We start from the raw sequence: 16169 nt of genomic DNA, 5'->3' as shown, positions 1-16169 counted from the left end.
CCCCAGGGAGACACTAGTGTGAAGAACATCATGTGTGGCATCAGTTTAGTTTTTAAAGATGCTATACATTGCACACATTTTGTTATTCTAAGTACTCTGACTATGAAAATGGCTGACCCAGAAAGTGCAGGTGAGATTAGTGTATTTATGTCTATGGTTATTATTCACAGATATCGTCCAAATTGGTACAAGGCTAGTACATGGTACAAACCACAGACCAGAGCCTGGGATGATTCATACATGGGTCCATTTTCAATGGACCAAGAGGATATGCAACTTCATACCTGGAAGATATCAGATACACAGCTAGTATACAAACAGGGTTCAACACTAAAGTCTGCAATTCACACACATATGAATCACAGAGTACACTGCAAAACAGGGGGAAGAATTTAAGGAATCCAACTGTGGATCTAAGCTACAACTAACAATTTAGCATCTGGTGACCAAGTAATGGTGATAGGTTGATCATTGGTTCATAGGTGTGTACTAGCCTAATTGTCCTGGAGCTTTTACAAGCCTAGCCCATAGATGTGCCCTGGCATTGTGCCACCCGACATTAGTTCCCATTGCCTCTATCAAGTAGATCCACTGGAGTGATCCCCCAGGGAGAACTATTTCCCATCCACTCATCAAGATTTCTATTGAAGAAAGCCAGTGAGCTGCTCTGCTTGACATGTATGGGAAGTCTATTCCAGAGCATGGGCAGTCACTGGGTTATGAACCTGTCCCTCCAACATGTTCTGATGATTGTGGTAATGAGGTTGAGGTCTCTGAAGCGTGTGGTGTGGAGGGATTGGGATTTCTTTAAATGTAGCATTTCTAACTTATCTGGGTCAGACATGGCTTTGTAGATCAAGCAGAAAGGCGAAAGCCACATCACTATGGCTAGGCTTATAAATGCCCCAGGGCAGATAGCCTAGTACTAAACTATGAAACTATATTATGTAAGGGGGTCTTCACTGTGTCAATACTAGACAGAGGCACAGTATTCTAAATCTACTCTGTACACTTTTGTACCATTACATGGGGTGGCGAAAGCCACATCACTATGGCTAGGCTTATAAATGCCCCAGGGCAGATAGCCTAGTACTAAACTATAAAACTATGAAACTAAGAAATTGCCTCTTAGTAGATGATATGAGACAGATAATAGCTGGAGTTTTTTGAGTCTGTCCATGTAGGACACTATAACATACCTGAGTAAATATATCACCATTACTTGCACTAACAAAACATATGTGTTTCATAAAAAGGATACAATGGCATATACCTGTGTGCAGTGCACGGCAAACAAACACATTGTCTCAACCATGCCTGACCTGCCCCTCAATGCAGTCATGTGGTTGAGTTTCCACCAATGGGAGGGGTTTGTCAATTATGACCCTGTGACATCCCTCCTCTGGGTCAGTGATCAATGAGCCTCGATCCTCATGACTGACTCTGGCAGGGAATGTTCACTTTGGGAAATATAGACACCCACAGTATTTTCAGATGCAACCCTCTGCACCAAATACAATTTCCCTTAAGTGCACACAGTGAATGCACATTCCAGTCCTGGGTCTAAGTTTTCTCTCCAGGCCCCACATGACTCCCCACAAACCACTACAGAGCTAAGTCCTTAGCTGCGTGTTCCAAGCAAAGTCCTTCACCACCCTCTCTGTGAAATCAGTGCTTTAAGTATCCCTGTTCAAAATAGCTGTCACACACACTCTCTTTTGAGATTTGGATTTTCACACACACACGCACACACACACACACACACACACACACACACACACACACACACACACACACACACACACACACACACACACCTGGAAAAGGCTGGCACAGCTTACCCACTCTGACACCTCCACCCAGACTATAAGGTAGATTCACTGTCACCAGAACACCCAAAGCTAGCTACTTTAAGGCTCTTACAAGGGTACCCAATTACACTTAGTAAAACTGATATTTATCAAATGGCAGTTATTTACCAAGCAGCAAGACTTTCAGGAATGTGGAGTTACAATGCCACTAAGTAAATGCAAGTACTCCCAAAGGTTAAATATTTTCTAAAAGGCCAGCCACAGTAAATATTTAAATATATTTAATAATAAATAATAAAAAACATGAAAATACTGAATATCTATTTACAATAAACGCCAGAGTTTCACTCACAGGAAATAGAAAAAAACAACACAGATAGAAATACTCAAACAGATACAGAAAAAAAACTACATTTAGCTAACCTCACTATATTTTTCTAACTGACTTAAGAATTACTGTTCCCTAGATACTTACTAAAGCAAGGCAAGATGAAAGTGCATGATTTACAGTATCTGGAAACTGTAAAATTCTAGCACTTCTACCCTTCCTGTTGAGACTAACAAGTTACTCTCTGGCACCTCAGGATAGCAATTAGTTCGGCACCCAGCCCAAGCTTTTCACAGACATTGCGTCTCTGACTGCATTCAGATCTGTGAGATAAAATCTTTAAGGCCTAAACCAAGTAATTTAATTTCAGTCTATTTTTCTTAAGGTTATCTTGGCTGAGCTTAACCCCTTCCCTTCCAGGATCCTCTGGTAAAATATATAAATTTCATCAGTTACAACAATACATTCTGACATACATGTATATAATACAGTCTGACATATGTGTATATTTCTTTTTTGTCCAGCAGGACCCACTGTTGATACATTTTTAAAACAAGCAACTTTACAAATGCATTTTTAACACAAGTATCTGTACAACTCAGTTTGATATTCAAATAGTATATAATTCTTTACAAAACTCCAGCTAGCTATGCTGGCATATGTTACACATGCACTGCCCTACTCTCCCTGGTACAGCTAGAACTACCTTACATCGTCACAGCCCCCATTAACATATATGCTAATACACTGTCATTTTCTGTACTGGGAATGAATTAGAAATTTTTATTGACTGTTCTCACTAGTGACAACAGAAAACTGTGTACAACAGTGTCCACAACTGATAGGTGTGATGCTGTAATACTGTGTTATCCTTGCACCCAGTTATAATTGTATTGAAATTTATGGTTTTCATCAATACTTCAGGTGTTATGACAATTAAGTTTGATAAGTGCTCCAGCTCTTAGAAAAACCTTATAGATTGGAAAGAAGAGTGAAGGGGGTGGGGTAAGTGATTACCTGTATATGCATTATTCAATATTATGAAATCTTAGTATGGTAATGTGTTAGCCATATGAGACGGCAGAGTTTTATAGAATGTAATAATCTGTAAAGATTACATTTAATGCTAATGGTAAGAGGCAGAAGTCTAATATGTGCAATATAAATGCTATCAAACAAAAACAAAGGGAATTATGTAAATTGCATTTATTTTTAGTATTACAAATATTTAAACTCAGATAATTAGTTTAGTATTCTGCCTTTACAGATGCCTATTTAACTTATGTTATACTTCTCATTTGCATTCTATGTGAGATGTCTATGAATGGTCTGTCTTAAGGGTAAGTGATTCCCTGTACACATGTTGTTTTAATGTTATTAATAAATCACAGTATGGCAAAATGTTAACCAAATGAACAGACAAATATCATGGAATAAAATGGAGAACATCATGCAGGTTGTACATACATTCATAGACACTGGCAGAAGGTATATTTATATATATTATAAATTTGCTTTCATAGCTGCCTAGTGAATATATCTTATTGTTTCAGATGCTGATGTTTGACAGAATCCGTATTTAAGCAAATTTGTTATAATTTGACTTAGTACTGCAATCAAACTTTAAGCAACACATGATCAAAATAGAATGAATGACTTTTTTTAACTTGTGGTGAACATTGTTCTTAAGCAGTCAGTGTTCAGTAAGAGCACTTCTTTTTGATTAAACATTTAGGTGGCATACGTACCACAACTGATATTTGTGAAATAAATACTTAAATTACGAGGGATAAACAGTGAACAATGACAAACTGAGGGACAGTTAATGGTCTACATGTATAGGCAAGAACAATACAGGTTAAACTGAAAAAAAAAATACTTGGTAGTAAGGGCCCTGTTTTTGAAGGCATTACTACTTTATATATGGAAGGAGAATTTATATATTGAAGGAGAATTTATCACGTGTGGATGATTTAGCCAGAGGATATATATTGATTATTCCACCCTGGTGCTCCTGACTTTTTGAATAGTTCCACTTAGCTCTGGTAGGTTGGTAAGATAGTTGAGGAGTTTGTCATCTTGGATGAAATGGGTATACACTTTGAAAGTGTATATCAGTTGCATAACAATGCTTTATTCACAGGAGAATTGTTTATAATGGTGACATACCATGAAGCATGTTTAGAGAAATACTGGATCCCCTTAACCACTGTTATTACTGCTAATGGGTGACAGAGATTATTACATGGTCAAAACAGGGGCATAATTAGAGTTAATAGAATATTAAACTACAAATGTTAATATGAATAGTGAAGGGATGAATGGAATGAATAACAATCTTTAGCTAAATACTTCACCCAGTTGAACTGGAGGATTATGATGGGTATACAGCACAATTTTTATGACTATATTATTGGCAAAATTGTCTGCTTTTAGAGGGATTTTAGCAATGAGGTTTTAAAAGTACAAATGGAATACAACAGCATACTGATTATAATGAGTGAGAAAAGCATACGTGCAGTGTACATAATAGATGAGTATGGTAAACAAAAAAAGTAATTAAGGGATGGACAGATTTGACATATCTAGCTTGCAACTTGAAACAATAATAGTGTGAAATGGATCATGTGACAGTATTTCAATATAAAGGCCAAATTTCTGATTTGTATTTGAATTTAGGTTTGGTTTAACATTTGGAAATATGCCCTGGGAAGAATTTTTTAATGCCGTTTCAAAAATATTAAGCATGCAGAAGAAGGGATAAATGTCATTTTAATATTAAACTGCAAAGTGAAAGAAAATATTGGAATAGATGGATATTAACTGCTTAAGAGTAAATAATTTTAAATATGTTGATTTGTGATTGATAACTGTAATAATGACTATTTGTTGTTTAAAAAGGTAGCTGTAGAATCATGGAGAAATAGAAAATGGAGTAATATTTGACGTAAAGACACAATTAGGTAATTAAAAAAATAATTTCATATTGCTGCATTAATTCCAAAAACTAGGTTGAAATCAATCATAATAAAGTATGTTCCTTAAGATAAAAATCAAGTGTTACTCTCAGGGACATTATCTATTGAAAAATGAGATGACCCAGTAATGCTTCAAGTCATCAAGGGCTAGTAAAGGATTCTTTAGGACTGGGGTGACAAAGCCCTCTTTTATATAAATGTGCATAATTTAGTAACTGTTTGTTATCTGCTATGCCACATAGTACATATGAGTAAGATCTGCTGTGAAAAGATGCACTTCATTGTTTTTGTGTTGCACACGTTTGTTTTGTGAAGCTTAACTGACAGTGTGTGCTAGTATTAAAAGAAAACATTTGTAGCCTGCTATGTGTCATAGCGGATTTGCCCCATTCCGCAGATGAGACCTTTTTGACTATCATCCTATGCACTGGTCAGAAGTAGGTGGGAGTGAGTGGATAGTGGTGACTTGCACTATCCCAGGGTGAAGGGGTTACTGCAGGTCCTTCTGAGGGACTACAATCCAGATAGATCTCAGATGTCAGTTTCCTGTATAGATGGCTGAGCTTTGGGCCACAGGAATAGCCAGAGAGTACATCAAACTATAGACAAATATTGTGGGCAAGCAGATGTATGTACCCAACATAGGCTTAACAGAGATGGCATTGCCTAACCGTGACTGACCAATAGGGAGGGAGGTAGGATCATACAATCCTTCCAAATTACTTACTGGATGATGGCCAGATCTTTTGGCTCTCACTTTCCTTTCTCAATGTCAGATGCTGGCAGAAGGAATGGAAAAAGGAAGAATGGGGGATTGCGTTTGATGATCTCTGCAAAGAAAGAAATGCATGGTTATTGTGCTTTTAATGTATACACAGGGTTGTGCTCAAGATACACAATATAAATAGCCATCAATATGGTCAGCGTCGCACAGATGATGTTGTATTCCTGGGTTTCATTCACAAAGTTTCCTCTTGCTTATTTGTGATTCTGAGCAAGCCCATTAAATAAATAATGCTTCCAGAGTTCCCCTGAACAGAGGTAGTTCTGCTAGTGGGTTGACCAGTTGAACAGAAGCAAAATTCCATATTTCTGTAGTATGGATTGTTAATGAGCAAGCTTCTCAACAATTCCTAGTCTGAGTAACTTTATCTGAAATCATAGCAAATGGGTGGTGGAAACAACAGACTGTCTTCTACAGGAAATAATTGTGCATATGCAGATTCACTAATGTGTTTTTTGATTAGAAACATTCAACAATTTTTGTCAGTAATTTTGCAGATAGGTAAGACTTAATACAGCAGTCTTGCATGCACACAGGCGTACACACACCCACATAGAGTGAAAGGCTTTAAAGGTTGTTTGACTAACACAAGGACACATTCATAAAACTCACTATACACACATTTCTTTCCAAGATATATATTTTTTTAATTTTCCCTTAGATTATCATAAAAAGGAAACTTTTCACCTACTTTGCAATTTGTGTTTAAAAGTCCAACAAACTACTCAAGAACAGAAAAAGCACACACATAACCAAAGGTTTCAAAACATCAAGGGCTGGAAATAAAGCAGAGTGCCACCACTTTTATGTGGAGTAGAAACCAAAAGATACCGGGGTAAGTGCAGACTGAGGCTTGAGTTACCTTTGTTCAGAGGAATCTTCAAAGGTTTGAACAGAAGGCTGGATAATGATTGATGACAGTGAATAGAGACCCACTTATTATATGGTTATATGTCAAGTTCACAAAAGGATAAGACTCAAAAATCCTCTTTCTCTCTATATGTTTAATCAAGTGCCATTCACCTGAAAAATAAGGAAACTTACATTCATTAAAAAATAAATAAAAAGAGCATTAAAACTGTTTTATATGCACAGAAAAAAGCCCTCATATCTCCATGTTGTAGGTTTTACCTCCTTATTTAACATGTCTAACTTCAAGGTTACTACAGGCTGGCAAAAGGACAAACTCCTAGCAAGAAGTAATCATAAATTGTGACAACTGAAAGCTCATCTTTACATCTATTGATAAAAATGATGATTTATTAGCCAAGGTGTCAAACAGCTGAATGACATCTCAGTTGTTAAAACAGTGCTGTGAAAGTCAGAGCGACTCTCACTATTGAGCAGACTGGGAGCACCAGTAATCTCCCAGTTTAGTTCCTCTTCCCATTTACTTCCAGTTGAAATCCTCTGGAAAGATTATGTATCTTCTCCCACTTGAATCCTCTGGCAAGATTATGTAAGAGCCATACCAGACTATGCTATCATACTTGTATTTTAAGCAACCATTTCTAGAGAGAAAATTACTTTTTACTTTCTCATAACAGATACCAACCTGTACAACATTTATCAGTCAAAACTGCTATTATACAATGTTGCAAGTCATCTCAAGCCCAGAGGGCACTATTACAGTCTCACCTCTGTCTTCAACCAGCGCATTACCTTTCTTTACACCTATCTTCCTTTAAGAGACTATTCTGGAACACTGCTGTCCCTAACGCTGCTTGCTACTGACCCTCAAAACCATATGAATAGCAGGGATCATAGAATTGTAGTTCTGGTCACCAACTTACAGGAGTTTTGCTGCTGACTCAGAATTATTAATTTTTCTAGTTATAAATTCCTGCTGAGTCAAGTATCACATGCAAGCAACATCTCAGCCCCTGAACAACACACCTATGGCCACCCTCCTAAATTGGTAAGTCACCTAATGCCACTTACTCTCTGAAGGATGTATCACAACTGTCTGTAATATACACTTAAGTTTAACAACAATAGCCCTGCAATTTGGACATTTTTCTTTCCTTTTGTCAGACAAGCAATGGATTTTTTTCCATAGGTTGGATTTTCATGTAGCATAAGTCTACAGAACAGTGGTAAGGAAATATGTTTGCATTCTGTCACAGTGTTGCATACTATCATATCTTATCATGTTAAAAAGATGTAAACTTAAGTACATCAAACAGGAATCTTTTGTTTTAGTTACAATTAATAAGAATAGCAGCTTTTGAAGAGAACGGCTCTACAGAAGGAATCAACAAGAGGTCTGAAAAAAATAATAATGTGGCTTTTTTGCTTTGAGTAGACATGTCTGGGGTCATGGACTGAAGATGGGTTCTCCACATGTCATCACTGTAGTAGATAAAGAAAAGTACTTGCTCACTCCTGTAAGACTTAAAAAGTGATTGCTACAGACCACTGTATACTGTTTGGGGAACTATCTCCTTCCCTATTGTCGTTCAGCCATAAGTCTAGGAAGCATGGGGGCTTACCACCCACAAAAACAATCCTGTTTCAAACTATCACATTAATTGTAATGTTACGGGCAATTCTTGAGGTTTTTGGGCAGAGCATTTGCAATCAGAGCATCCATGATATAAGTTTTCATAATAGAAGTATTGCAGTACAATGCCTTTTTTCCCTTTTTATAGATAATAGTTTATTTAAAAAGGAAATAAGACTGCACAATGTTGTACTTAGCTGACAAAGAATCGTGACCTACACTGGAATGTCATCTCTGTAGGCATTTAAAAAAGCATTGTTCTTAAGCTGCAACTTCAGAAAAATGCAAATAGTATAGTTTCATTCAACACCACTGATAACAGTCATGAGCATTAACAATAAAATTACAATGGATTTAACAAGTTAATGCAACATGAACAAATTCTGGAAAAGAACAACAGCACAAAGATGCTCCAAGCATTTCTAGAAAAAAAATGTACTCTGTCACTAACATTCATTTGAACTTGCTATAGAATGACAAAACAGCAATATTTGTCAGTAGATATTTCACCATCACTTACCATTATTTTTATAATAATATTGCTTTTAAAGTCTTCGTGTTAGGTAATAATCACTGGTAGTGTTTAAAAAAATAAAGAAAATTGCACTCTTTCCTCAAGATAATAAGGAAAGACCATTTATAGGTACCCTTTAAGAAATGTACTAATGCACTTTGAAAGTTCAAAAATAATTGCAGTTTCCATTTTGCTGACAAAACTTCTTTTTATTTACAAAGTTTCTCTTGCTGAAGTTCCTGTGCTGAGAAAAGGATTACATACTTTCTGCTCAAAGGCATAGCTAAGCATGCACCATTTATGCCACAGATTACATTTTTGGGGATACTTTTAGATTTTGCAAAGAGATGTGCTAAAATTTGCATTACAATCCTTAGCATTTTTACCATGTCTTTATTTTACAGCAGTACAGATTTTGATAAGTACCAGGCTAGCTAAACAGGCTTCTTTTCTTAAGTCTGTTATATCAGTACTGTCTTTCAATAATTAAAAGCTATACTGTCAGGGAAACATCATCTGCACTGGGGAGCTAAATTCTGAAATTTGTTGCACACTTACAAACATCCTGGCTATAACCCTGTCTGAGGTGCCTGCTGTTGCAGGTGAAGACTTCCTATTTGTGGAGCTGGTGACCTGTACTCATGTAGTGAAACAGGTGCCAAATGGTAAGCAGACAAGGTGTCATCACTGGTTCTGTCCTGCCAACCTTCTCTAAGGGGTGAAGACAATGTAGGATTATCTGTCTTCATATGGCATTTAATGGAACATAAAGAGATCGAGTTCAGAAAAACAATGTGGGGGTAAGCACAGACAGAATATTAGCACTGGAGGTTGTGTACATGGTGGCTTGTGCACTGAGATCACAGTGGCATCATTGCACACCATGTGCAGGGCCACAGGATAAGTGTCTTGCACTAGCTCTATCATCATACTGTTGTCACTCTCATTCATGCACTGCGAGAAAAGCAGAATAAGTATGAGAGAGATTTTTAAGTTTGGCAAATATGTTCATAGGTTCATAGGTTGGTACTAGGCTATCAGCCCTAGGGACTATACAAGCCTAGCCATAACAATTCCCTGGCTATTTCTTCCCACAGTATTTACTTCCCTGGACCCCTGTCTAGCAGGGCGACTGATGTGATCCCTAGGGTGAGTTTCCTATCTCCCATCCAATCATCAAGATTCCTTCTGAACATGGCCAAAGAGGCAATCTGCTTGAGATGTATGGGCAGTCTATTCCAGAGTCTGGGGAGTCTCTGGGTCAGGAACCTATTCCTCCAGCATGTTTTGTTCATTGTGATGATAAGGTTTAGATTCCTGGAGCGTGTGTCTCTGAGGGATTGGGATTTCTTTAAGTGTAGCATGTCCAACAGTTCTGGGTTTGACATGGCCTTGTATGTTAAGATGAGATCGCCTCTGAGTAGACGATATGTGAAAGAGTATAGGTGGAGTTTTTTTAGATGGTCAGCATAGGCATCTGCTTTAGGCCTGTGATTCTTTTAGTGAGGTATTTTTGCAGACTTTCCAGTTGTTGCAGATGTCTTGAGAGGTTTATACCAAACAGGGCATTGTATTCAATAATAGGTCTAATGAGGGATGAGTACAGTGGGACAATGACCTCCTTTTTTCTGGATGAAAAGCCCTTAGTGATGAGGTGTGCCACATAGAAGGATTTCCTGACTGTTGTGGTGATGTGGTTATTGAAGGTGAGACCACTGTCCACCTGTGTCCCTATGTCTCTTATCACACCTTTGGTGTTTAGTGTACTGCCACATATGTGGTAATTCATGGGTACATGTTTTTCCCAAAGGAGATAACTATACATTTATTGGCATTGAGCTTGAGCCCATGGCTTTGCACCAAGCATCTGTTTCTGTAAGGCCCTTTTGTAGAATATCCACATAATTTGGGGATTCAATAATAGCTCCCAGTTAGTAGTCATCTGCGAACTTTGTTAGCCAGAGTCCCTTAGTTTTGGCCTGTAGTTCAGAGAACTAGATGCCAAACAAGAGTGGTCCCAGGACTGAAACCTGAGGTACTCCACTTGTCACTTATCTGGAGCTAGATTTGGAGTCGGCTACTTTTACAGTGTGGGTTCTGTCAGCAAGCCAGTTGGCAACCCATCGAGTGATGTAGGGATTAATGCCCAGCTTAGTAAGTTTATCTATGATTCCAGAGTGGTGTCGAAGTCCTTGGCGAAAGCCATATAGACCGTGTGGACCACCTTACCCTTATCCATGGCTCTGGAGACTGATTCAAAGAAGCCAATCAGGTTCAGGAGACAACATCGGCCCTTCACGAACCCAAACTGCATGGGGTCCAGTGTTTGAAGGTTGCCAATGTCTGTGTTTATAAGTGCCATGATAATACATTCCATGGCCTTGCAGATCAGGCTCGTCAGACTGATGGGGGTGGTAGTTCCTGGGATCCAAGGTGGATCCCCCTTGTGGAGTGGGATAACTGTAGCTGTGTGCCACTCAGTGGGCATGAAGCCTGAGGTGAGGCTATGATTAAACATGACACTTAGGTGAGGTGCCAGTTAATTTTGTAGTTCATGTAGTATACAGCCTGGGATGTCATCTGGTCCCATGGATGCTGTATTCTTACCTTTGGAGAGTGTGTTTTTACCTGTGTGGCCGTTAGTACCGGAATTTGGCAATCTTTCAGTATTGAGATGGGCCCTTTAGGGAGTGAGAGGGGTGTGATGTTTGCACTGAATCGATCTGCCAGGCTATTGGCAATATCCTTGGGATCAGTATATTTAATGCCATTCTGTTGTAGCTCAGAACAGATCTGAGCATTGCCATTTAGATTCTTGACATAGCTATAGAATGTCTTGTGGTTGCCTTTGGAATCTTTGGCAATTTTATTTTTGTAACTAGCTTTGAAGGATTTTATGAGGGATTTCAGCTTCTTACTGAGGCTGGTAAATGAGTTTTTTGCATCCTGGGATTTTCCTCTTTTCTGCAACAGTTTCTTCCTTTTGTTGTAAAGTTTGTTTATGGCAAGGGACCACCAGATTGACTTCCTTTTTTTGGAGGAGAGCATCTTGGTTCTATTGGGGATGGCACGATTTATGCACAAGTGGATGTGCTTGTACAATGCCTTAGTGTAGGATTCAGCAGTCGAACTTTCAGTTCCCGTCTGCATGGGTGTCATGAAGTTTGTCACATCTGACTTGAGTAGCATGAAGTTGGCTTTGGAGAAGTTTTTTATGGAGGTTTCCTTACTGGGGGGTGGGGGTGGGATGTGGATGTCAAGGGTGATTAGCTTATGGTCAGACCTGACCAATGAGGAGGTGACTATAGGTTTGGAGCATCGATTTCCCATGTTGGTAATTACCAGGTCTAGGATATTGGAGCCCATGGTGGGACTAAGGATTAGTTGATCCAGGGCATTGGAATTTATGAATTCCAAGAACCATTGGGCAAAGGTGTTGGTACATGAGTAGTTTTCCCAGTTAATGGAAGGGTAGTTGAAATCACCCAGTATTAGGGTGTTTGGTTGCATCTTAATATTTTCCAGTATGTTTAGAAGGGTGTAGTGAGAATCTTGGGGCATGGTGGGGGATCTGTAGCAAGCAACAAATTGGACTGCAGTCTTACCTAGTGTTAGTTGCACCTGGAGAATTTCAGATGCATTGTGTTGGGCAACTAGCCCAGTGTTGTGAATATCCTTCGTGAATATGGACACTCCTCCACCTTTAGTGTTTTGGTCCAGGTTAGGTGGCCGAAAAGTGTGGTAAGAGTTGTAGCCTGGTATTGCAGGGGTGCTCTCTGGAGCCTTGAACCAGGTCTCAGTTACTGCACAGATAACAATGTTCTCCATTTTTAGGAGTGCCTTGAGAGAGTGCATTTTGAGGTTTAGACTTCTAGCATTGAGTAGCATTACCTTCACATTTTGCATGCTTGTACCTGTTATGGTGGTGGTTTTGTCCTTTGAACTTTGCCTAAAAAAAGCACTATAGGGGTGGCAAGAGCCTTAACCAGTAATCTGAATCCCAGAGGCGACAGGTGCAGACCATCCCTGGCAAAGCATCATGGTCTGTCGATCATGTCTTCCCAGGCAGACAGATACTGGATCCCCTTTGAATGACGCCAGAAGCTTAGCCAATTGTTGAAGTCAATCATTTTGTCCTTATACTGTGGTATCATTCTAGGTGAAGGCAGGATGCTACTCAGGGCTAGGGTCATACCTGCCTGGGACCCATGATCTGAGAACTCTTCCATGTCTCTTTTCATGTAGTCCAGGGAGGTACGTCTCAAGTCATTCACTCCAACATGGACAATGACAGAGTCATATTTGTACTTGTTGTGGAGTGACTTGAGTGCATGCGTTATGTGGCGGATCCTGGCACCTGACAGGCAGCTGACTGTAATTTTCTCCTTGTTCAGCCTGGTGAGTGGGACATCAGTGTGCCTGACTATAGAGTCACCTATGACTAAAGTGTTGGGTACGTTGTCTTGCCTTAGGGCTGTTGCTGGGTAGCACACTGGTGTTGTGAGCTATGTGACACTTTGATTGTGATTGGTGTTTGCGTTTCAGCTTTGGAGGTCCTTGTTGCTTGGGTAGGTTAATGTTAAGGGCCTCCACATATGTGGGTTTAGTGATGCTATGTGTGGGTGTTGGTGGTTTGGGTTTAGAAGGGCTATGTGTTGCTTGAGGTGTAGTGCAGGTGTTAACCTTCTCCTCTTGACTGTCTGGCACAGTCTTGGGTGGGGAGAGTTTTGCTTCCAGTTTGGCTATGTAAGTGCATCTCTCGCAGGTTGTAGTGTTGGGTGGTAGGAGGAGAGGGTTGTCTGTGCACATGAGGTAATTGCTGCATTGCACCAGTATGCCTAGATTCACCAGGTGGACAGGAGAAATCACCGGAAGCTGGCCCTTGGGCATGTCTGGTTTGGTGCTTTTTTTTTTTTTTGTAAAGTACAAGAGCTGTTTTCCCTTACCTTAGCAAGGTACTTTGCAATTATAGGCTGTTTAGTGTCTACATTTAATTTCTCCTTATTAACAAGGAGAGTTGAGTGATTGTATCAGTTTAAGACTTCCTAGTGCTTTCCAGCAGGCTTTAAAGCAAGTGCTAGTCACAGGGATGCTTAAAGGTAAGATGAAAAAAATGGTTTATCCTAAACACTGCAGTGTGCACTAGAGGAGTTAGATGTGAAAGTAGGTAACTTAAGTTTTACCCATCTAAAAAATTGAGCTTGAGTGGAGAGTCACTATTTTTAAAACAGCAAGATAGATTGAAAGGGGGTGGTCACTTTTGTATTCTGGTACTATGGAATAAAGTAGTATGGCCAATAAATTTAAATAGTTGAAGGGGAGTGATTTCACAAAATGATAATTGTGTGCTTACTCACACAAGCCAGTAAAAGAGGAAATGAGATATATGGTCAAATTAACATAAGGGGAAGGCAAATAGAAAGACAGTGGTGTTTAAGAACACTACAGTAACTGTGTGGGAGGATGGGGAAAAAATTCTGACTGACTCACAAGAGACAGAACTGTGGTCTCTTTTCAAGTTTTAATATGCAGTTAAAAGCAGAATACAAGTAAAACACAAGGTAAATAAAACAAATCACAGCATTCAAAATAGAAAAAGGCAATAAAGTAATACAACAAATAAAAAGCAAACTAACCTTTTCCTCACAGCAAAGTGTAGCAGAGTCTGGGTGAGCTTTTCTAGTAAAGCTCTGAAATGTTTTATTTTACCCTTAAATAGAAGGTTTAGTTCCTAGCTCCACCCCCTCAGTTCTCAGATGATTAACCTTAACTGACCTGTTCTATTGACCTGTACTAATTTCTGCCTGATTCACAAGAGACAGAGCCTTGATCTCTTTTCAGGTTTTAATATGCAGTTAAAAGCAGAATACAAGTAAAACACAAGGTAAATAAAACAAATCACAATATTCAAAATAGAAAATGGCAATAAAGTAATACAACAAATAAAAAGCAAACTAACCTTCCCCTCACAACAAAGTGTAGCAGAGTCTGGATGAACTTTTCTAGTAAAGCTCTGAAATGTTTTATTTTTACCCCTTAAATAGAAGGTTAAGTTCCTAGCTGCACCCCCTCAGTTCTCAGATGATTAACCTTAACTGACCTGTTCTACTGACCTGTATTAATTTCTGCCTGACTCACAAGTGACAATGCTGTGGTCTCTTTTCAAGTTTTAATATGAAGTTAAAAGCAGAATACAAGTAAAACACAAGGTAAATAAAACAAATCACAGTTTTCAAAATAGAAAAAGGCAATAAAGTAATACAACAAATAAAAAGCAAACTCACCTTTCCCTCACAGCAAATGTATGTTGTTGGATTGAAAATATATTTCGCTTAATTAATATAACCTGAGTTTGTTAACACGAAACAAGAATGCTAAATAATTTACTCTTATTTTGTAAGGATGAAGCAATAGCTTTTTGACAGTTTCAAGATATATGCCTCAACTGCCTGCATCAATGGTGCAGAAGGATGGTGACCAGAGTTCAGAAAGAGTTTGACCATGCAGGCAGAAAGGATAGTCATGTCCATCTAAGAGGAAAGGATGGAGAACTGCACATTCAGGGCACACTTGTGTGGTGACTTTCCCTGGTAGAGACCAGGGAAATAACCATGAGGTGCTGCCTGAAGGTGAGCATGGTGTTGCTGATATCAGTCCCTTGCAGAAGTGATGTGACTTTAGTGCCACCACTCATTGCATGTACCTGTTCTTCGAGATTACTGGACAGGTACTGGAGTGGAGAATAAATAGATTAAAATACTCCCACAGCAGCAATATGATATTGCCCCAGGATGCCTCAATCTCCATGACAACAGTAATCAGATTTAGTCTGGGGTAGGGGAGATAGGAGTGAAAGACCCAACAGTTTAGAGGCATTGACAGCCAATGATCACTTGCATGGGAGCAAAAAAATAAAATAAATAAATACATAAATGACATGTAATGCTTTTAACAACTGCTACAGTTTTCCAAGTGAATACTTCACTGCAAAATGACAGATTATGAAGTGTTTACTTCCTTCTTGTTAGAGCATTCAGTAAATCAATGGAACATGTGACTTTCCTTATGGAGTGATTACTGTCTGTTTACAGGTTACTTTCTACTGATTTTTTTAACTGTTTTGGTCTCCACAGACCTCATTTATACCTGCCTGACCTGCACATCTAAGCCTGGTCTAACAGCATCTTCCTACCCCCCCCAAGTTTACCGCAGTGTTGCTGGGGCACCCCAAGGGCTTGGCTGTCCGTGCTT

The sequence above is a fragment of the Protopterus annectens genome, chromosome 6.part0 (genome assembly GCF_019279795.1).
Source record: "Protopterus annectens isolate FY-2018-M chromosome 6.part0, PAN1.0, whole genome shotgun sequence".
Lineage (NCBI taxonomy): Eukaryota > Metazoa > Chordata > Ceratodontiformes > Protopteridae > Protopterus > Protopterus annectens.
The sequence above is the reverse complement of the archived record's forward strand: the minus strand, read 5'-3'. Positions refer to the sequence as shown.